This window comes from Adiantum capillus-veneris, chromosome 15, assembly GCF_014529385.1.
Source record: "Adiantum capillus-veneris isolate H3 chromosome 15, ASM1452938v2, whole genome shotgun sequence".
Classification (NCBI taxonomy): Eukaryota; Viridiplantae; Streptophyta; class Polypodiopsida; order Polypodiales; family Pteridaceae; genus Adiantum; species Adiantum capillus-veneris.
The window spans coordinates 4,157,870-4,180,087 of record NC_140945.1 but is presented as its reverse complement, the minus strand read 5'-3'; the positions used below and the strand labels follow the sequence as shown (position 1 = coordinate 4,180,087).

The 22,218-nt window shown below is 39.9% G+C and overlaps 1 non-coding gene and 2 pseudogenes across 1 annotated transcript; 2 read left to right on the top strand and 1 right to left on the bottom strand.

Annotated features, from left to right (window-relative positions):
* The first annotated feature begins 835 nt into the window (after nucleotides 1-835).
* LOC147440191 (uncharacterized) lies at nucleotides 836-1,443 on the top strand (annotated as a pseudogene).
* Nucleotides 1,444-18,490: 17,047 nt separating this feature from the next.
* Nucleotides 18,491-19,277, bottom strand: LOC147440190 (uncharacterized; annotated as a pseudogene).
* A 2,435-nt stretch (nucleotides 19,278-21,712) lies between these two features.
* LOC147440189 (small nucleolar RNA snoR1) lies at nucleotides 21,713-21,805 on the top strand. The gene has a single exon (XR_015184377.1). It is a non-coding gene; the product is annotated as a small nucleolar RNA snoR1 (small nucleolar RNA).
* The last annotated feature ends 413 nt before the right edge of the window (nucleotides 21,806-22,218 follow it).

Sequence of the window (22,218 nt, the reverse complement as noted above, 5' to 3'; positions counted from 1 at the left end):
ACGCGGTCCCCACGGGCCACAACCCATTCACTCACTTAGTGCGTCGTCACAAGGCCTGCAAGTGGTTGGCCCCTCCTCAGCTAATTCCCTATGGATTCCATTTTCATTCCTAAACCCCATCGATGGCCCTCAATCACCTTGAAAGGCTGGCTATTGATCCCACCTCCAAAAGGTGGTGCCAAATAGTCTCGAGGCAAGCGAAGGGAGCTGGCCTATGTGACATTTCTGATGAGGAATAGGAACACTAGGAGGAGGATAATAGTGGGGTGATCAGTAGTAATGACACTTTGACACCCTTCCTAGCCTTTGCAGGCAACCTAAATCACCGTTGATAGCCATTAGCTAGGACAGTTTGCTAAGTTGGGAATGCATTAATCAATGCATGCATGCACCGATCGCTAGCTCATGTCTCACTAGGGCTACCGAATACCATTTCTAGGGATGTCAAAGTGACCAATTGGAAGAGGCAACCGACATAGACTTTAATAAAAAAGCATCCACGATGCACCCTTGTGCTTACCAAGAGGAAAATGCTACCCTGATAGAGAGCTATTGCCTTGAAGTGAATTAGAGGCTAGCTGGTTGGTGATTATTATCAAAGATAAAAGGGGTGGCTAAATTCTCTCTAGTAGTGCATGTCGGCATGCACGAGAGAGAGAGAGAGAGAGAGAGAGAGAGAGAGAGAGAGAGAGAGAGAGAGAGAGAGAGAGAGAGAGAGAGAGAGAGAGAGAGAGAGAGAGAGAGAGAGAGAGAGAGAGAGAGAGGACCAGAATCGCTGCTCCAAGAGTCCTTGATTTCTACGGATTTGAAGAAATCAAGATGGTGGCAAAGGAGGATGAAGTGTGACATCCTAAAGAATTTCCAATATGGATCTCAATAATCACCTTGTATTATCTCCTAACTTCATCAAGGGATTATGACCCCACTGGTCAGATCATTTGGTAGGGTGCAAAACTGCTTTATATAGCTCAAGGACTTCTTTCCTTGAATGAGTCGAAAACTTTAGAGATGGGATCAGGTTTTGGTTTGACAGGGTTATTGCGTGGACGATATTGTAAAAAGATTGTCATGATAGATCATAATGATAAGGTGCTTGAGTTGTGTTGCAAAGGAGTATTGATTTGCAACCGTCAATCTGTGATATGAACAATCATGCAAGCACATTGTTGCGTGAGAAGTTAGAGTGGGGCAATAAACAACACCGAAGAAACATTCTGGAAAAACATCTAGAGGGGTTTGATCTCATCCTTCAAGCTGATATTTGTTACCAACAAGACAACTTAAGTTCACTTTTCAAGATCTACTATCCCATGAATCCTATCGTATAAACGATTCATTCTGTCTTATGTAGCGCAAGCAAGAAGCATAGACACGGCATTGTTGAGATATGCCAATTTTTTTTGTTTAGGGGTTTGTGAGATTGCAGTTTACAATTGCCAGTGATAAAAGTAAATGAAACCTTTTGTAGTTTTTACATTCAAGGTGGGTGTCACAGAGAGAGAGAGAGAGAGAGAGAGAGAGAGAGAGAGAGAGAGAGAGAGAGAGAGAGAGATTTTATTATTGTTCTTGGAGGTCAAATATGACCTATGGGACCAAAGTTACATGTGATGTAGTACGTGTATGGATGATGAATGACTCAATGCTCCAAAATTGTGGTGATGAGAGTCTCAATGGAGAGCCTACACTGTGGCTTGGAGAGGAAAGTGTGTAGGGTTGATTGATGGTTGAAAATGTGAGAGAAGCAAGTTTGGATGTGACCAAAAGCTGAGCACTCTAGTAGTGTGTGGTACTCAGACTTTCGAACTTGCAGTGAGCATAAATTGCACAATCAATTTGACTCTTCTCCATTTCCTTAACGCCCTGTCTCGCATCGAAGGAAATGGGAGCTATGCCGAATGGCTGCGATAGTGCGTATTGCCGACAAGGGGCTATGCTCAAGCTTGTAAGTGTGAGTACGGTTTCCTCTTTGAGCGAAGAACATGGTTTTGTAGTTGGGGGCAATATGGGTGGTGTAATCTATGAAGTGTGACCCACTAGATTTCTCCCAAGCCGTAATATATTGGCGTTGTAGAAAAGCTTCATTCACTCGGGAGTCAATTGAAGCATCATGTAGCAAGTGTAATGCATCCCATCTCCCAAACCACTTCTTTATGTCTTGCATCCATCCCGTGCTCAAGGTCTTGCTTTCATGCGTCTTTTGAACTTTTTTGCTTGCTTCCCATGCAATTGTAGGAAGTCAATGTGAGGGGTTTTGACGCATCTTTATCAAGTACTCCACAACCCTTTCCATGCCCATAACCTCAATTGGAAGAGATCCCAACTCAAGAAGTAGGAGCATATATGATGTTTGTGTCTTAACTTGGAGAAAGTTTGTAAGAAAACGCTTTTGGACATTTTCAAACTCTTTTCAAGTAGACTTTGATATGCTCCTGCCCCACACTTTAACTCCATAACGAAGAACCGGTGTCACCAATGCATAAAAAAGGTACTTCTTGAGAACCCAACACTTGATGTTTCCAGCCCCACACTTCAACTCCATAAAGAAGAACCGGTATCACCAATGCATCAAAACGATACTTCTTGAGAACCAATCACTTGATGTTTCCTGCATTACACATGTTCTCAAACGCATATTATGCTCTCTTTCCCGCTTCCACATAACACATAGCACATTCATGCCACTCGTGATTGGATGGAACCTCAAGACCAAGGTAATTAAAGCTCTCAACAACTTCAAGTTTCTCATTGTTGTACACAATGCATGGCTTCTCCTTACGGTTGGTTTTTGCAAGCATAACCTTTGTTTTGGATTCATTCACAATCAGCCCACTATGCAAGCAAAAGCTCTCAAGGACAACCATAAGCTTTTGTGCATCTTATAAAGTGTGTGCTAGAAACACTACATCATCCGCATACAACAAAAGCATGATTACCGCATTGAAAATAGTGACCGAGAGAGAGAGAGAGAGAGAGAGAGAGAGAGAGAGAGAGAGAGAGAGAGAGAGAGAGAGAGAGAGAGAGAGAGAGAGAGAAGCTCATGGAAGGCAGGGGAGGCCCTGAGTGCTAGTGATTTTGCAAGGGACAAGGACCTTGGCACCGCAAAGACAGCAAAGAACAAGGCTCACATTCTAATAGCGATAGCCAAGGACCAGGCAGTGGCTGTATGTGCTTGATAGTGGGGTGGCGGTATATGTGCACGACAATTCCATTGCTATCAAGGACCAGGTAGTGGGTGCTCTTTAGCAGGCTCAGGAAATTATAAAGAACACCTTCAACAATGGTGACAATCATTAGGAGACTCTTATTTTCAATTTATATGGGCTCTTTTTATGATTTTGCTCTACAAATTTGTATTGAGTCGGCATTAATTAAAGAGAGAGAGAGAGAGAGAGAGAGAGAGAGAGAGAGAGAGAGAGAGAGAGAGAGAGAGAGAGAGAGAGAGAGAGAGAGAGAGAGAGAGAAGAGAGCAAAAAGGGAGCATTTTGAACAATGCAAAACACACCTCCAATCATATTGTAGTCTTAAAAAAGCATCTGCCATAAGGTATCCTCTTTGACAAGGGCATACAATGTCTGGTCACACTTGCTAACAAAAGGTAGCATGAAATGTGTTGTTTGGTTTTTTTTCAATTTTTTGGTTTTTTGGTTTTTTTTTCATTTTTTTGCAAAATACCACTCTAAACTTCATGTTTGTGAGGTTTAAATTGCTAGAGGATAAGCCTTCATAGTTCTCAACATGTTTTGATGCTTGTAGGGAGAGCTAAGTGTTAAAAATGAAAGTTATGACCAACTTACAAGAATTGCATAATCCTGTTTTTTGGCCAAAATTAGCACTTTTATGATTTTTTTGGTGGCTTTCTTGATATCCAAATTCAATTTTGATCGTGTAAGTGTAATGTATAACAAAAAGCTAATCTTCCTTGAGTTTTGGGGGACCTAATACACTATATAGCATAGTATATGATGATGGTTGAGTTTTTTGAGTGCTGAAGAATACGAGACATTTTAGAGTACCAAGTATAACTTTCTCAATACTGCTAGTTTCTTAGGCCAATTGTGTGTATTTTGTAGGTAGTAACCATATCTAATCATAAACTACAAACTTGGCTAGATATTGAGTAGTTTCTATGGGTTTCTAGAGGTCATAATGCTAAACCGAGTTTTTTCATGTTTGTTGTATTTAGCACTTTATCATTGCCCCCAAGGTTCCACTTAGTAAGAGATCCATTATCCTTTTGACATGCTCCATGTCTCCGTTTGAATCCAAAGGCCCAAAGAGAACTAAGAAAACATGTATATAGTATCTGTATTGAGAGTGACTATAGAAACTTTGATTATAGGTCCGCAGAATGGCAAAAATGCAACTTTTTTGTACCTATTCTTTTTGCCCAAAAAAAAATTAGTGAGGTAAAAACAACCATGTGTTTTGATCACCAACCCATTGAAGTTAATGGGGCATTTTATCTCATGTCCTACAAAAATCCCCACTCTTATTTATATGCAATCAACCATAAGAAATTGCTATTTTGGGCAAAATGCACTGGTCCATCAACTTTGGAGGATTGTAGTGACTAAGGGATGAGAAATCTTACAAGTTTCTCTTTTTTTCCATATGTAGTAGTCCTTGAACTATTAGCTCATGAAAGGATTTTTCAAAATGAGTGGATCTACTATGGTTTTGGAATGTTTTTCCAAAACCCTGAAAGGACACTTTTGTGTCCTGTTAGGTTACCAGTCTAGTGCTAAGCTCTCACGTGTATATGGCTATGATCATATTGTAAAGAGTACATTGTCATCGAGCCTAGGAGGACAATGTATTTCTCCGTCTAGATTGTAAGAGATCCTCTAGGTGAGAAATTCAACCTTGTAACTCCTTTGTTACCTCATCTTCCCTCACCCTTATTATTCCTAAGTTTGATTATGACTTCCTTTGTATTATTTTTCCCTATTTTGCTCGATTTTTTGGGATTGATCGTGAAAACTTGCTTGGGGTTTGGGATTCCTCAATGAAGGAGTATATATTATAATGCATGATTGATTATGTTAATGTAAAGAGAGAAGAGAGAATGTGAGCAATCAAGAGACACATTACTCAAAATGGACTAGCGTTATATTATTGATCCTCTAGCAATTGAGTATAGGTGCATGCATACTTATATTTGTATATGCTAGTTGTAGAACACATAAAGTTGAGAAACATCATATGTACATGTGTCATGATCCTCTTGGTCTCCTTGATACATAACCGATCATCCACTTTTGATATTTGAACTTGCCGCACAATCTTACACACATGTCTTCATGCTACATAAACTTACCTTTAACGTTTACATGTACATCTACCATATTTAGCTCCTTGATCACATACGACGACATTGGAGGCGTATTTCTAGTTTCCTCCCTCACCAATATTCTTATATAAAAATCTAATTCAAAGGCACAACTCATCATTTCTAATACCCTTAAAAAACAAAGTGTGGTTTCCCCATGTGCCATGAACATTGTTGCCAACCTAGACTTGTTGTACTTATTCTAAAGCTCATATAACAATGACAAGATGCAAGGGGTTGATTAATGGTTCTTGCAATGGTTGGTAGGGTGTTGAAACTAAAAATAAAATAGCATGCATACAAGCAACGAAACACATGAACATGCATGCTTGAATACTCATACGGAGAGAGAGAGAGAGAGAGAGAGAGAGAGAGAGAGAGAGAGAGAGAGAGAGAGAGAGAGAGAGAGAGAGAGAGAGAGAGAGAGAGAGAGAGAGAGAGAGAGAGAGAGAGAGAGAGAGAGAGAGAGAGAGAGAGAGAGAGAGAGAGTGGCATGTGCACCTCTTAGACGTGAGGGCCACATGCATGCCAAGAAGAGAGTGAGAGGAGAGGAGAAAAACACCATACACGGGCAAAGATTGGCAGGGTTATGGGGGCATAATCAAAGTAGCATTCATGGTGAATGAAGAGAGATAGTAATGACACAATGCTCAAGTAATAACTTAATTATGAAATGAACCAGCAACCCTATAATGTGTTAAAGATGTGGCTACTTATGTAGTAGTAGCATGTCAAGTTCAAGTGGTAGTATGATGGCTAAGGGAAAAGGGAAACTCCCAAGTGTCCGCAAGGCTCTAAGAACCATAGGTCATCTTTTGCAATCAGGGGCTTCCTGTTGGCTCCTTGTGCAACTCACCTAAGCCCACATGAAGTCCACATGACCTCTTGTTAAGTGAGTTATTGACTAGACTAGAGATGGTACACACCAATGTGTTGTGGCATAGGCCAAAGGCCCCATACCCAAAAACCCTCCCCTTGGACTTTGGACTAGTGATTGAAAACTTCATAGGGACTCAATGCCACACAGCCTCTACCACATAGTCTAATGAAAGTCATGCAGGCTGGTAGTCACATAGACTAATGCCCCACAGACTACATAATAAGTCTCTCATGCTATGGCGTCCCTTAGATTGAAGCCTCCCCTCAAACAAAGAATCATTAAGACTCAATAAATAGGTTGAGACCATCCATATCCTCTACAACACATCATTGTGATCTTGTAAGGATTTGATGTAGTACAAACATAGAGACAACTCTCCTCTCCTTTGTCTTCATTCTTGTTCTTGTCCTCTACAATGTTACACTGCCTTTGTCCTTGTTGCTGCTCCGACTATGATACTTTGATGGTGGATGACCTTTGATGTTGCAACTGCTACAATACTTGTTCTTGTAGTAGTCCTTGGAAAAGTGTCCAGGCTTGCCACACTTGTAACACTTTTTCTTGCTATTTGATCTAAGGCTTGAGAGAATCCTCCTTGAAGCTCCTTGAATATTGGCCTAAAAACCTTGAAGGTCTAAATGTTTTTTGCCTAAAGACTTATGCCTCAGCTCAGATCGCGGGAACATCAGCTTGGCCGAGATTGTTGAAGCCCTTTGGTTGAGAGGCTTGTGGGAAAGCCTTCTAAATCTAAGAGTCTTTATGGCCTTAAGCTCTTGGGGCTTCGACACTGTGGGAACTCCTCCTTGGTGGGTAGGCAGGGCATGGAACCAAAAGGCCGGGTGTGGGAAACAAGGACCAATGGACCCAAAAGGGTTCATGAGATCAACTTGAGGGCAAGGTGGCATTCAATGAGCTTCCAAAGGGTTGTGCACTTGTGAGCATCCGCTTGTGGACCCAATTCCATAATTAAGTATAGCTTGGTACCTCCTTCAAATTCCACCCATGCTCTCCACTCCCAAAATAGGGATGCTGAACAACAATCACAACCAAGTTGCCCAAGGGGCCTTCCTTGTTGAGGGAGTCCAAAAAAGGTCACCTTAAGATTCCATTGAGCACCGTCTCATACACATAATGAAAATGCATACACATCTAGTAATGGGTGTTAGTTAGCAAGGGTAATAAAGGGGCTTTGAGGATTGATTTGCAGAGATTAGGAGCTCTAATGAAAGCTCATGACATGATCTCTTTTCACACCCCCACGATGCAAAGATTGTATCAAGTGAAATGTATCAATTGGGAGGATCAAAATAGTGCAAAAATTGACCAACAAAAGCACACTTGAATAAAGTGATTATGAAATAGAAATTGATTGGGAATCATAGAGAGAGTATCCAACCAATCAAGCTTTGGAAGGATTGCCTAATGAAAAATCTAGTTGTAATGCAAAAGAACCTACAACCCTTAGTCAATTTTGACGTAGCTGTGGGAGGTAGTGGCTCAATGGAATTTCACCATAAGCTTTCCCATACATAGTAAATGAAGAAATTGATTATTGAGTGAATAGAACTAATGGATTTCACATGATTAGGACGATGCTAATCACTACCAAGCTCTAATACCAAATGTTAGGTTATGGGGGTATAATTAAAGTAGCATTCATGGTGAATGAAGAGATGGAAATGACAGAATGCTCAAGGTGTAAAGCTAAATCAATAACTTAATTATGAAATAAATCATCAACACTAGAATGTGTACAAGATGTGGCTACATACATAGTAGTAGCATGGCAAGTACAAGTGGTAGTATAATGGCTAAGTGTATCTCTCAAGGTCAAAAGACATCTCCACAAAGAGCAAAGGGAATCTCCCAAGTGGTCACCAAAGGCTCCAAGAAGCATGGGTCAATCTCTATAAGTGGGGCTCCTCCTTCGCTCATTGTGCAACTCACTTAAGCGCACATGAAGTCCACATGACCTCATGCTGACTAGGCTATCGACTAGAGTGAAGATGGTACACACCATTGTGTTGTGACATAGGCCAGGGACCACACACCAAACAAAGGCTACATCCTCCACATGGGTCCCTTAGTGAACCCATTTGAGCCTATATACAAATTTTTGAAGCTTTAAAAAAGTATAGAGAGAGAGAGAGAGAGAGAGAGAGAGAGAGAGAGAGAGAGAGAGAGAGAGAGAGAGAGAGAGAGAGAGAGAGAGAGAGAGAGAGAGAGACTTATAAAATAGGGGTCTCTACTAGCAATAACCAAGCCTTATCCATGTGCAATAGACATCCATTGTTAGATCTTGAAAGACAATCCGATGGTAGACATTTCTTTTTACATGTCAACCATACAATAAATGCATATCAATGTACCATATATAGATATCATTACATACTCCTCCGTTGAGAAATCAACTGCCCTTAGTTGCTATGTTATAAATATGCAAGTCATAGCTAAAAAATGGGAGGTGAATAAAATCTCAAAAATATAAAATATCAAAACAAAATCTTGAAAAATTAAATTATATTTGCTTATTCCTTCATTTATCCACATATTGCATATTCTAGTGTTCCATAGCGCTAGAATAAGGAATATACATTTTGTAATGGAAATGGCCTATGAACTTTGAGATAGCGGCATTAAGAGAATTAGAGTGAGCATTTTTGTGAGATTACTTTGAGAATATGGAGGGTGAACTTAATTGACGGTAGCATAAACATAGTAAGTAATTAACTTGGCATGAACAATACTTTTGCAAGAGAGAGAGAGTATTAGAGAACATGACAATAGATGAGGACCAAATTTACTTGGAGCCGGTCTCCCCTCCAAAAGGAGTTTGTATTATAGATTCTCCCATCAAGAGAGACTTTGTTACAATACAATCTTTGTGTTCATTGTGACCTTGGTGACGCTATGAAGATGGAAAGCTTCATGCATCATGAGCTTAACATAAACTTTGCAAAAAGCATTAACTATCCCAAGCCTCAGTCCCAAGGCCTCAAACACCTTCGAAGGTGGAGAGAGCTAGCGGGGAACGAGGGTAGGGAAGAGGAAGAAGAAACATTCCATAGGAGAAAGAAATAGTTCCTCACTTATCATCACTCTTCTTGCTTAGCATAGCATAATAGCATAGTAATGAAGATGAAGAAGATGGCAAGCTTAAGCATGGAAGCATGGCTTTTGGTTGGATTTGCAGTCCATAACCAAAAGTGTTGGTGTAGGCTCTCCACTTCTCAACAAACTTGGAGAAGGAGATGGAGCTCTTGCATTTTGCACTCCACACAATGAGAGAATATGTGTGTGTGTGGGAGAGTATAACCCCCCTCTCATGCTTGGTCCACACCTCTCTCTCTCTCTCTCATATTATTTTACTATTTCCTTTGGACATGTGTCCTCTTTTTCCTCTTTAAGAGAAAGAATTTATTATTTATTTTTATGTATCTAAATTCTCATTGGACCCCTTTAAAACCTATCAAATAGCATTCAAACACAGTATGAGGGCCACATGTGGAGGATCATTTTAACACGTGTTTTTTATGTTTATTAAGTCATTTGGTTGAATGGAATACTTCAAGGACTTATTCAATTAAGCATGGCATGTTCATGTCTCTTGAGAGTTATCTCTGAATTTAATACTTCAAGAACTTTAATCATTTAAGCATGTGAGAAACACCTCAAGCTTTTGGGTAAAGTTCCTATTAAAACTTAGCAAGCCAACAAGCACCTCATGCTTGGGTAGGATTCCCACCTCAAGGTCAACCCTAGCTTGCCTAAGGTCAAAGGACTTTTGAACACTAACTTTTGGAGGTCCTCAATGAAGCTAACCCTACGGTCTTTAAGATCCATTAGGTAGCATTGCTCTTTGACAGACCATCTCTCATTTGGACCCCTTTACCATTGGCCCCGTGTTGACATAGATCCGTAAGCACATGTCTATATTCTAACCTTTGTTCTAGTTAATTATCCCACAGTAAATAATTAGTTTAATATGAGAAAATCATTTGGGTTGGTTAGATATTAGCTTTTATGACATTACCTCTCTCTTGAAATCATAGTCGTCCTCGACTATGAGGTAAAAGAGATAAAGCCATAGTCATTAGTCAATTTGTCTTAGCGGGTAGAGGATCCCTTTTTACCCTACGACATTATTCCAAGATGAATGACTAATCCATTTGGTGCTTGGGAAACATAGTTGCCGCAAGCATGTCTGCTCTTTAGTCCATTTCAACCTCCCAAGTACAGTCACAAATTCTACATGGTGTTGAGGGACGTCGTTATCACAAACATGATTCTTAGTATGCATACTACTTAAATTTATGCACAATAAAGAGAGAATTAGTCTTATAAGACAAAAACATTGATCATTTAAAAGAAATATGTACATTTGCTTACTCTAATGTAGCATTGTAAGCGTTGACAAGGTTCATACTATCCTTAAGCTGGATTTCTTGCATACATCTAGCATCTTCAAAAGGATAATTTCTGAACTTAATAAGATACCGTCAGATAATCTTACCATGTCGTAGTACCTTGTCTTCATGGCGAAGGATAGCTTCGAGTTATAGCACCTCTTCTTGGTCTTTGACTTCGGGAGGGTCTTCAATAATTGGTTCATTTGGAGGCTCTCCTTTGTAGGGCTTAAGTAGGCTCACATGAAAAGCATTGTGTATGAGCCAATGGTTAGGCAACTTGAGTTGATAAGCCACCTCATTGATTGGCTTCAAAATTTGAAAAGGACCATAGTATCTTTTTGCCAGTTTAGCATAATACTTTTGATGGCCCATAGGATTTTTGCCCGTCATTTGCCTCAATCAAGCCTTAGGAAACTTAAGTAAGACCCAATCACTTTCTTTGAGTGTTAAGGCCCTTCTGTGCAGCATCAGCTTTTTGCCTTAGTTGAGAGATGGATATAGCCTTCTTAATCTTTAGAACAGATGCTTGTAGGTCACGTCTATACTCATCGGCAACGATGATCTTCCCATGTACTTTAAGTAGCAAGGGACTTTTAGGTCTTCCCTCTATGATTTCAAAAGGTGCTTTTCCCGTAGAAGTATGGATAGTATTATTATACGCATACTTTATAAGAGGTAAGTACGTTTTCCATTGTGAGCGTTGATCTACTTCTGTAACATAGGTCTTTAGTAGATCAAGAATCGTAAGATTGGCTATCTCACTTTGGCCATCTGTTTGTGGGTGATAGGCCGAAGAGAAATTTAATCTTGTACCTAGATTTTTAAAGAGACCTTTCCAGAAATTATTGTTCTAGGATCTCTATCTGACACGATGGATGTTGGCAATCCATGGTGTTTGAAAATCTGAGATATGAAGAGAGTTGCCATTTGGTGTGCCTTAATAGTCTTCTTGACAGGGATAAAGTGTGCTTGCTTGCTAAACCTGTCGACTATTGTCCATATTCCTGTATTCCCATGGATAGACTTAGGTAATTTAAAGATAAAATCCATGTATATACTCTCCCATGGCGAATTAGGGATTGGCAATGGTTGGAGTAATCCAGGTTGCTTCTCTCTATCATACTTGGTCTTTTGGCATACCACACATTTTGAAACATACTCTTGTATGTCCACTTTCATGGTAGACCAATAAAAGTACGTCTCTACTCCTTGAAGAGTAGGTTGAATGCCTCTATGCCCTGCATAGGGAGGAGCGTGGGATTCATACATGACTTTCTCACGAAGGGAGTGGGTAACACATAACCTATTGCCATGGAGGAGATAACCATCCTGCAAGGTGAATGGTTCCTCTTTCTTCCCCAAAGCAAGGACTGACATTATGTCTTTGAAGTCAGGGTTAGTAGCATACTCATTTATCATAGAAGATAGATCATTGTGAGTTGCCATAGACACAAAATTAACTTTGGTTCATAGTGCAAGTGCACCAGCCACTTGATTGTGCTTACCAGCAATGTGGAAATTTAAATTGCGAAAGAAAATTTTCCCACCTCATTTGTTTGTCGGAAAGCTTTGTTTGCGTCATGAAGTACTTGAGACTTTGATGGTCTGTTCGTAAAATGAATGGAGTCCCCAATAAATAGTGCTTCCATGTGTCTAGGGCATGTAGAATAGCTAAAAGCTCTTTCTCATTAATGCCCAAGACCTGTTCATCCGTATTGAGCCTTTGTCTCTCATATGCTATGGCATGCCCTTCTTGAAGAAAAACTGCTCCAAGGAAATCACCACAAGCATCACATTGGACCTCAAATGGCTTTGAGAGATACGAAAGCATGAGGACTGGTTGAGAGGTAAGCTTCTCTTTGAGCTTGTCAAAAGATTTTTTCTCCTTAGTAGTCCATGAATACTTAACGTTCTTGTTTGTTAGGTCATGTAATGGTCTTGATATTTGAGAAAATTTTACTATGAAGCGTCTATAGTATGCACACACACCAATACAGCTTCTTAGCTCATGTAGATTCCTTGGATTAGGCCATGCTTTTATTACCTCTAACTTTGATGGATCCATACGGATACCATCTTGAGAGATAATATGACCTAAGTATTGAATCTCTTGAAGGAAAAATTTTCTTTTCCTTTGGTTGAGAAAAAGCTTGTTCTCCCTCAATGCTTGAAAAATCACTTGGAGACGTTGCTTGTGTTCCTCCAAGGACTTGGAGTAGATGATGATATCATCAAAGAACACTCCAGTGAACTTGCGGTAGGGTCTAAATATTTTCTCCATCAAATGATTGAATGTGGCAGGTGTATTTGTCAAGCCAAAAGGCATGACTAGATATTCATAAAGACCAGACTTTGTACGAAACGCGGTCTTTAGGATATCTTCCTCCACTATCCTTATTTGATGATAACCACTTTTAAGGTCAATCCTACTGAGGTAGGTAGAGCCTTGTAGCTTATCAAACAGAACTTCTACCGGAGATACGAAAAATCTGTTTTTGATAGTGATATGGTTTAGTGCACGATAGTCTACACACATGCGGTATGTACCATCTTTCTTTTGCACTAAAAGGACTGGAGAACAAAAGGGAGAGGAGCTAGGCCTCACCATCCCTTTGTCTACCAATTCTTGTACTTGCCTCATAATCTCCTCTTGTTGAGCTTGGGAAACTCGATAAGGAGGCTTGTTAGGTGGTGATCTTCCTGATAGGAGCTCAATTTGATGGTCATCATCCCCTTGTTTTGGAGGTAAGTCCCTAGGGATATCATCGATGAACACATCTTGGAATCATTTTAGAAAGTTAGACAAGTCTAACTCTTCTTGATTCCTACCATTTTCACTTGATAAACCATTAGCGTCATTAGTGGATTCTTTGACAAAAATCATGTATGCAGAAACCGAGCTTTTCATTGACTTATCAAAAGCTGGTGGATTTACAAGTGGTATATTACGACCAGACTCATTAGCATCAATATACACGTTCTTTCCCCTGTAGGTGAAGTAGATTCTCCTTTCAGGGAACTTCATGTTGGCAGCCATGCGATCAAACTATGGCGCCCCTAGGATAGCATCCTCATTTTGGAGAGGAGAGATGAAAAAGTCTTCTTTGTCGACATAGCTTTGGACATGAAGCCTCAACTTCCCGTCCCTAGAAAGCTGTGTAAGCCATTACAATATCTCCCATCTTGAAAGCTTAAATGCCCAACTCGGTGGCCAACTCCTTTGATATGAAGTTGTGAGTAGAGCCAGGGTCAAACAAGATGAAGGCATCATGCTCCCTTACCTTTCCCCAAGCATAGGAGAGAGGTGATCCTTTGCAATGAGTATCCTCTTTTGGAGCTTTGATAGTGGAATCTCTAGGAGTCTTATTGCGAGCATTTTTTTGTGGCAAGAACGATAACCATGTCCTTGCTCTCCACACTTAAAACATTTGTGATCCTTGCAAAAAGTTTCAAGCTCTTCAAGAGAGAGTTTATTTTTACCTTTGTAAACTACTTTCTCCTTGGACCGATTGTTGTTGTTGTTGTTGTTGGAATGGCCTTGGGAAGAATTTTGGGCATAAATTTTTTGCTTTTCATCACTTTTGTCTTTATTTCCCATGGGCTTGACATTCCGTCTAGCCCCTTGCTGGAAATTGATGCGCGAAGCAACCATGGTATGGTGGATTATTTTGCTAATAGAATTAGGCCGTTGAGAGTTGACATACTCGGCCATCTCTTCAGGTAATCCCGCACAAAATTGTTGCTTTTTCTTGGCAAAGTCTATCTTTTGAAAGATAGTAGCCTTGAGTCGTAAATCTCAAAACTTTTCCACATATTTGCGAATAGACTCATGAGAGAGAAGCCTCAAACTCCACCATTCGGTGAGCACTTTGTCCTTTGCATCGCTTGCAAGGAATTGCTTCATGATGGAAACTCGTAGAGTTTTCCATGTCTTTGGGGCTTTGCCATTGCCACAAAGACTAGCCCACCATTGACGAGCCAATTTTTGGAAGTGCATAGCTACATGGTGTAGCTTGGAGGACTCCGTGAAGCTCTTGTCTTCAAAGGCTGCATCAAATTGTTGGATGAAGACCAATACTTTTTCGGTAGCACCAAAGGTGCCATCATAGGTGAGAAAAGAGATACTCTTTCCTCCCTCTTTGAACTTATTTAGCTTTTGTGACCTTTGCCATGCAGGGTAAGATTTGCGATGTACTCCCCTCTTGTATTCTCTAGGAGAATAGCCATAGCTTTCATTGGTAGAGGAGGAAGGTGAAGAAGAAGGAGAAGAGGGTGTCCTCTTTTATCATAAGCCATTACTAATATGTCTCATTCTTTCCGCAGGTATGTATGCTTTGATTTACATCCCATGGTAATAATCTTGATCCTCCTATAAAAGAGGTAGACTTTGCCCTCCTCTTATAGTGTAAGACCCCTTTTTTCTCACATTGGGGATCTCTAATGGTGGGTAAGGAACATATCCAAGAATTTGAATGCTTTGAATTTCATACTTGGTGGCTAAGGAGGAGACTCAGATGCCTCATTAAGAAACAATTTTGGCCTATTGTTAAAGCCATGTGGACAAGAGAGTCTTAAGTTTGACTACTTAAGCTTAATTTTAGCAAAGAAATGAGCAAGAACTTGGAATCATCCTCATTGCTATGGATTATAAATTTGTTCATCACTTGGATAATGTCAACATAGCCTCTAAATCTTGGCACATGGTGGAGAGGCCCTCTAGGGCCAAAGCTAAGAACTATAAGAGTTCTTTGAAAATGTTTTTCTTTGTCTTGGCAATAGAGGAAGGAGAAGATGTGCATAGCCTTGTCAAAGGCTAAGATTTGTTTTTGCTCAATTGAACTACTTGGAGTGCATTGTTGAATAAGAGTCAAAGCTGATGTGCTACTCAAGCCTCTTCAAAATAATAAGAAATTTGACCAAATAGTCACTATCCTTAAGGAGAAGGAGCCCATGCCATAATCTGAGGTTGTCATCAATTGTTTGTAGCAAGAGAGAAGAATATCCTCAAGAGCAAGAATAATACAAGCAAGGTATAAACCTTTGACACTACTACTTGCAATGAAGAAGAAGAGGTCTCAGCAATGGGGCCTATGTTGTCTCTTTCAAGGGGAGGACCATGAACGTGGCAAGCTCGATCACTATGAGAAGAATGATTTATCAAGAATTCTTGCTCTCATTGTGGCAAGACAAACCAAATGTTACTAAACGTTTGATGTCATCATCAAAGCCAACTTCCATTAGTGCTTTGATATTTAAATTAATTGTATTTAACTTGTGTCTTAACACTATGAATGCAACTATAATCTATCTACCTTAAATTTCCAACATAGTCCTTATCCCTTTACTCTAGCCTTGTGTAGCTCCTCCCCTATACTACCATTGTTTCACATCTTCATGTTGACGTATGGGGCCTTCCATATAGGTATGAGCTTCTAATTCTTTCTAGTCTCAACATGGTTTTAATAACAAAGAAGTAGCATAAAGCCCTCTTTAGCTTTTCATTCTTCAGAAGTTTGCTTCCCTCTACAATGCTCAACATATGTAAATAATGAGTTATTGTATTTGTTTGTATAGCTCCAATTTCTATAGATCTAGAATCCTTTGTTGGACTCTTACACTTCATTCTCATTCTCCACTTGATAGCACTCTAAGACTTGCCAATTACACTTCAACAAGGAAGATAGCGCCTTTACCAAACATAAGGTGATAAGGAGTCTAGCCTAAAGGTTTTGAATCTTATTTTATAAGCTCATGGAGCTATACTCAGATGTTTATCCCAATTCTTTGGCTTAGAACCCACGTGCTCATTTTTCATGATTCTAAAAACCATACCATTTATCTTTTCTAAAAATCCATTTCATTGAAGAGAGAAGGTCAAATTTGTTCACTCCATAGTTTTTTTTACCAATCCTCCTATTATATTTCCTCTAAGACCTAGCCTTTTGCTTTAAATGGTCTCTAATGGCACACCAACCTACATTAAATTCTTTCAAAAATGAACTAGCTACCTCACTAGTTGTGATTCTATGAGTGGTACTTTGTTCAACCCACATAGTACTATAGTTACTCCCATGATGGTGTAGAGTTTACTTGACTATTCTATAAGGTGAGGACCTTTTCATCAATGCCCTACTTCTCAAAAGGTTCAAATGAAATATTAGAATTGTGAGGCTCCTATCAATTACTCGTTGACAAATGTGGCAGCTCCCTCACCAATGACGTGCATCCTTACGTAGAATCAATCATACAAATCAACTTTGAATAATTTTCCAGCATATAATTCTCTATCCACATACATCTTCATGGAAAACTAGCAAGGATTTTCTTGATTTCCCTTGATAGCGGCCCTTTCCTAAGCACAATCTCCCAACCCTTGCAATAGAGATTTGCATTGATAAACTTATCCATTATAGCCTTCCAAACTAGCCATTGTCATTAATTCTCACTTAAATCTTTTGGACTCTCTCCTAGTTTGAGAAAGTAAGTTATAATATGAGTACTATCGCTCCCTTGAAACAAGGGATTTTGAAAACAATTTCCCTCAATATGAGGTCTTGAAGCTCCTCACTTGCTAGTGCACTGGAATCTTGATTCTTGTTTCTAGGCAATAATGTATCTGAACATCGTCAAACTTCCAAAAGAGTTTTTTAGCCTTCTTATTCAACCAATCAGACCCTAGTTTCTATGGGCCCTAGTGCCATGCACTTGCTTAATAAGCAAAGGAGTTTTCCCATGAACATTCAAATGCCTTTATTGTAAACTTGATTCTCTCTTTGTTTAGCTCTTTTTTAGTCATCTCTTGTATTATGTTATAATTCTTATATTAGCTAAATGAAGTGCTTTATAGAATTTTCTATGGAAACATTATGTGTTGTATTCACTAGTGAAAAAATAGTTATCTATAATTCTTTCTTTACTAACGAAGTGAAGCAGAATAATTTTGAGGGTTTAAAGGTAATCCGACCAAATGGATGCTATCTTCAAGTGCCAATAAAAACTTTTCAATATGATTGCTTGTTTTTTGTGTTAAAACAATTTCTTCATTAAACTAGGAAGTTCAATGTGGTGCTTTATGTGATGATGATTCAAATGTTTCCTCAAACTCTACAACCACTCTTGATAATCAAACACCTCATTCAATATTGAAGCTACTACACCGTTTGTTCCCTCTTCAATCAAAGAAAAAGTGTATCAGAGTATTTGTTACTAAGCCGAGACAAGAAGAATATCTTGTGCAAGATTATTGAGCACAACGAAAAAGAAGTGATACAAATCAATGAGATTCCAAAGCATTAGAATGGAAATTTTACTTATGAATTTTGACAAATATTTGAAAATTGCAAAAGCATGAAAGCAATGGAGTCAAATAGGATCCTCACTTTAGGACAAAGGCAATCACATTTATCATTGTATTTCCTGGAGTGTGCAAGAAAATCTTATGTTTAAGAATTCTAAAGTGTGTGAATGATTTGTTTCTTAAATTAGAAAATTTTGGTTGTGGAAACTATACACATTTCACTTTAAGCATGCTCAAACCACCACCCATTGGACAAGCATGTGAAGGTAATGAAGGAAAGCTACGTCTACTTCAAAGGAGTGCCATTATGCATTGGAAAATGCTTGGCTTTTGTGTCCTATGTGATGCTCATGGATGAAGCCATGAGTAGATTGATGATCCATTGTGGTCACCACAAGCATCCCACACTTGAAACGATACATCTAAAAGCCTTAAGGATCATGTGAAAGCAATGGTAAATTTCTCAATAAGCCATTTGAATATTAGTCCTGTTGCAAAAATAACATATGTACAATATTCATGTATAGATATTCTAAGATTATTCAAGTGACGAAAGATGGGAATGTCTCGCAATTTCACATTTGAGGAGAATCCCATTGCAAGCTAGTGACATCCCTCATACCAATCCACCACTTTTTTTGGATTTGTTGATATGCCATTTGAGCGGTACTCTCGGACATTGGCAACTGAATTACAGTTTCCAAAGCTTCTTTGAAAGACGATTGAGTGACTTAAAGATGTGGTGAAACCAAAGTCCCAAACCATGTTAAGAAATCATGCCCCCTTAATTCACTATGTACATCCTGAGCCATGTCAACATCAGTGCCAAATACATAACCATCTTCAAAATCGCTATTAGTATGTTGTCTGTTTGCTGAACTATAGGGGTGTCATTGCCGCAATTGTGATTGAGGTAAGACAATTGACTTTGCATTTTCATAACCAGAAGTGAGCCCCCCCCCCTGGGTTATTCTTGTTGGAACTTTGCATAGAAAAATAAAATTCTTGTTGACAAATACATTCTCGCTCACATTCTTCAATGTGACCTTTATCACTGACCAACTCATCCATTCTCGACATGGAGACTAGAGCAGTTGCAAAAGGGCCGGCCCAGGCAGTGCATGGGATACGAGAAACATAAGTCAAGGCTTGCATGGATTTGTCCTCCATCCATCCCTGGGAGAGGGACTTTGCAAGCGAGTCCGTGCAAGAGAGGAGGTGATCCATTGCATCGTAGAGCATCTGTGCATCTTCATGGGCCTCTTGCACTTCACTAACACACGACGATGTGGATGTCAAGTCAGCTTCAACACTCCTTTTCTTAAACTCTCCCAGAGTCACCCTCGATAAAAGTCTTTGCATTTGTGTCCTAATGAGTGGATCTTTGTGTCCTAAAGGATAGTCTTTGTATGTTAGGCTAATTCAATCATTGGATAAGCTTAATTGCCAAAAAATTGGGCAAAAATTGAGTGTGTGTACCCATCCATGACCACTTGATTTTCAATGATTGATGGTCAATTGGGACACCTAAATGGTTTTTGATTGTGAAACGTTCATGAAAAGTATGTGCAATCATTAGGTATAAGCCTAAATTCATTTCCAATTGCAAAAAATTCAATCATTTGTGCTCAATTTTTGAGTGTGTGTATTGCTTGATTGGGTGAAAATAGTTTAATTTTTTAAAAATAGAGCATGCATGCCTTCACTTATGCTTGATTGAGTTTGCAATTTGTGCATGGCAATGTGGAATTGATGTAATTTTTCATAAAATTTTGGCCTAAATTTGGGTGTGTGTGCCTACTCAATGGCATGTGCAATCCGATCCTTGAATAAATAATTGGTAATTTTTACCAATTATGATAATTAATTTGGCCAAATAGTTGATGTATGGCATTCAATGTCCAAATTAGGGATGAATGATTGGTCTCCGTTTTCAATCATGATGATTGCAAGACCCAAAAGATTGGTAAGTACATCATGTTGGAATGAGGGTAGATTACTCAATTGATATGCAATTGGGGATAATTATATATGTATTACCATTGAAGGACATGCCAGTTTGATTGGATGTGGTAAGAAACTTTGTGTATTTGCCATTCCATAGTCATGACCATGTAATATTGCGAGCCAAAATGACAAGTCAATGGGCTTGGATGATTTTAAACAATGGACTCGGCAACTCATATTGCAAAAGTTACTTGAACTTGGCAAATAAAAGGAGTCCATTAAGATCTGCATTGCTAAATTAAAAGAATACTGAGTCACATTCAAACTTGAATTCGAGTATTGGGCATACATACATTGTATTGGAAGCAACTCAAAAGACTGGATGATTGAACATGCATTGGAATTAGCTTAATTTTCGATACGGAATGTCTCAAAATATGTGCGATCGATTGTGTTAAGAATGCATGCAAAAGTTTGAAATTGTCAAGAAGAGATTGCTTTGTGTGTTGCATGGAAATTGGCTACTCCCGTGACCCCGTGGGAGCATCCTCTTAGGAAGAAATTTTCAAAATAATTAAAAGAATTATTATTATTTTCCTTCACATTCGCTTTACAGCCGCTCGAAACTCCAAGTTGGATGCTTTTGTCGCCTACCCAACCACTTGCCCTGGTTGCCTTGCCTTGATTGGCGGCTCACACTCAACACACACACACACACACACACACACACACACACACACACACACACACACACACACACACACACACACACACACACACACACACACACACACACACACACACACACACACACACACACAAGAGGCAGCTTACCTGAACTCTGAGCTTTTAGGAGATAGAGAGAATATCAATCGGTTGCTGCTCCTCAATCCTCAATCGGCTGCTCCTCAATCTTCAATCTTGGGCTCCTCCTCAATCGATTGCTCAGACTCTCTCTCTCTCTCTCTCTCTCTCTCTCTCTCTCTCTCTCTCTCTCTCTCTCTCTCTCTCTCTCTCTCTCTCTCTCTCTCTCTCTCACAGACACACACAGACACACCCTATCTCTCTCCCTTGATCCCCCTGGGCCCCCTATTTTTCTCTTCCCAACTCGCTATCAACGGGCCCTCCAGATTCACGCTATCAGCTGCCTAAAATTGGTGCTGCTGCCCGGGTTTTTCTGCCAACTTATAGCCTGTTTCAACGGCCTCTTGCTTTACTTACTGGCTCACACACTACACACAGGCACTCGATATACTACTCGCCAGGCTTGGCTCACACCTTGATGCACAGAAACACTATCACTATGCTCCATTGCTGGCCCACCTCGCTGGAATAGTGCGCATCAACACACACACACACGCTACAGTCTACAGATCACCCACGTCAATTCTACCAACGCGCGTTGCTGACCCGAAGTTGCGACCCCACCCAGTTGTGGCTCTCAAAAGACACACACACACACGCTCGCAGCAGCCTTGTCTGCTTGCAATCCAAAAAAAAAAGGCATCGTTTTTTGTCCCTGGTCTTGCCTTGAACAAGTTGAACGAGCTCGCAGCAGCCTGGCCACACACACACACACACTTGCAAGAGTCCCAGATTCTCTCTCTCTCTCTCTCTCTCTCTCTCTCTCTCTCTCTCTTGCAGCGGCTCCACAGACCCCGCGACCCCACCCATTATGCTTTGCCCACTTGACTCACCACACAAAGGGGCTTTTTGAGCTATGGGAGGCTGTGCCTGGAAGCCGATTTTGGATTGAGTTAAGGCATCTGTCTGTTATTGAGGGCTTCAAAGCCTATAATATTTTGAGCTTTGTGTTTTTCTTTTTGGTCGTGATTCTTATTATCAATGGGTGCAGTGATGAGGTTGCAGTACTTCTGACACCTCTTGTATGAGATGGGCATGAACAACTCCCTTCTTTGAACGTTGATGCAACTCACTGAGCGCTTTCAGATTTAGAAATGGCTATATCACATAGGATTGATTGGATTTTACTCGAGGTGTCGGCTTGCTTGAGCCTAGAATGTTTGGATTGTTTTGTGTCTTTTTTCATTATGCTGTGCATTGAGATTCATGTGCTCCAAACTGTCATCGAGTGCCTCTTTCACAGAAAGAGAAACATAGAGAGATGATCTCCTTGTATTTGTCTCCTCTGTTTGACCCCCAAAATTGTAACTATAAGGGAGTTTAATTGTCTTATGAGTTAACCAATTAAGGTGTAATTATTGACCTACCTTCAATTTGACATATGACATGACTACGACTTGATCTCCTGCGTGCAACTCACACAAGTTGTCCATACACACAAGCCCATCTTCCAGTTGCTTGTAGAACCATACACACTGGCTCTTCAAATAAA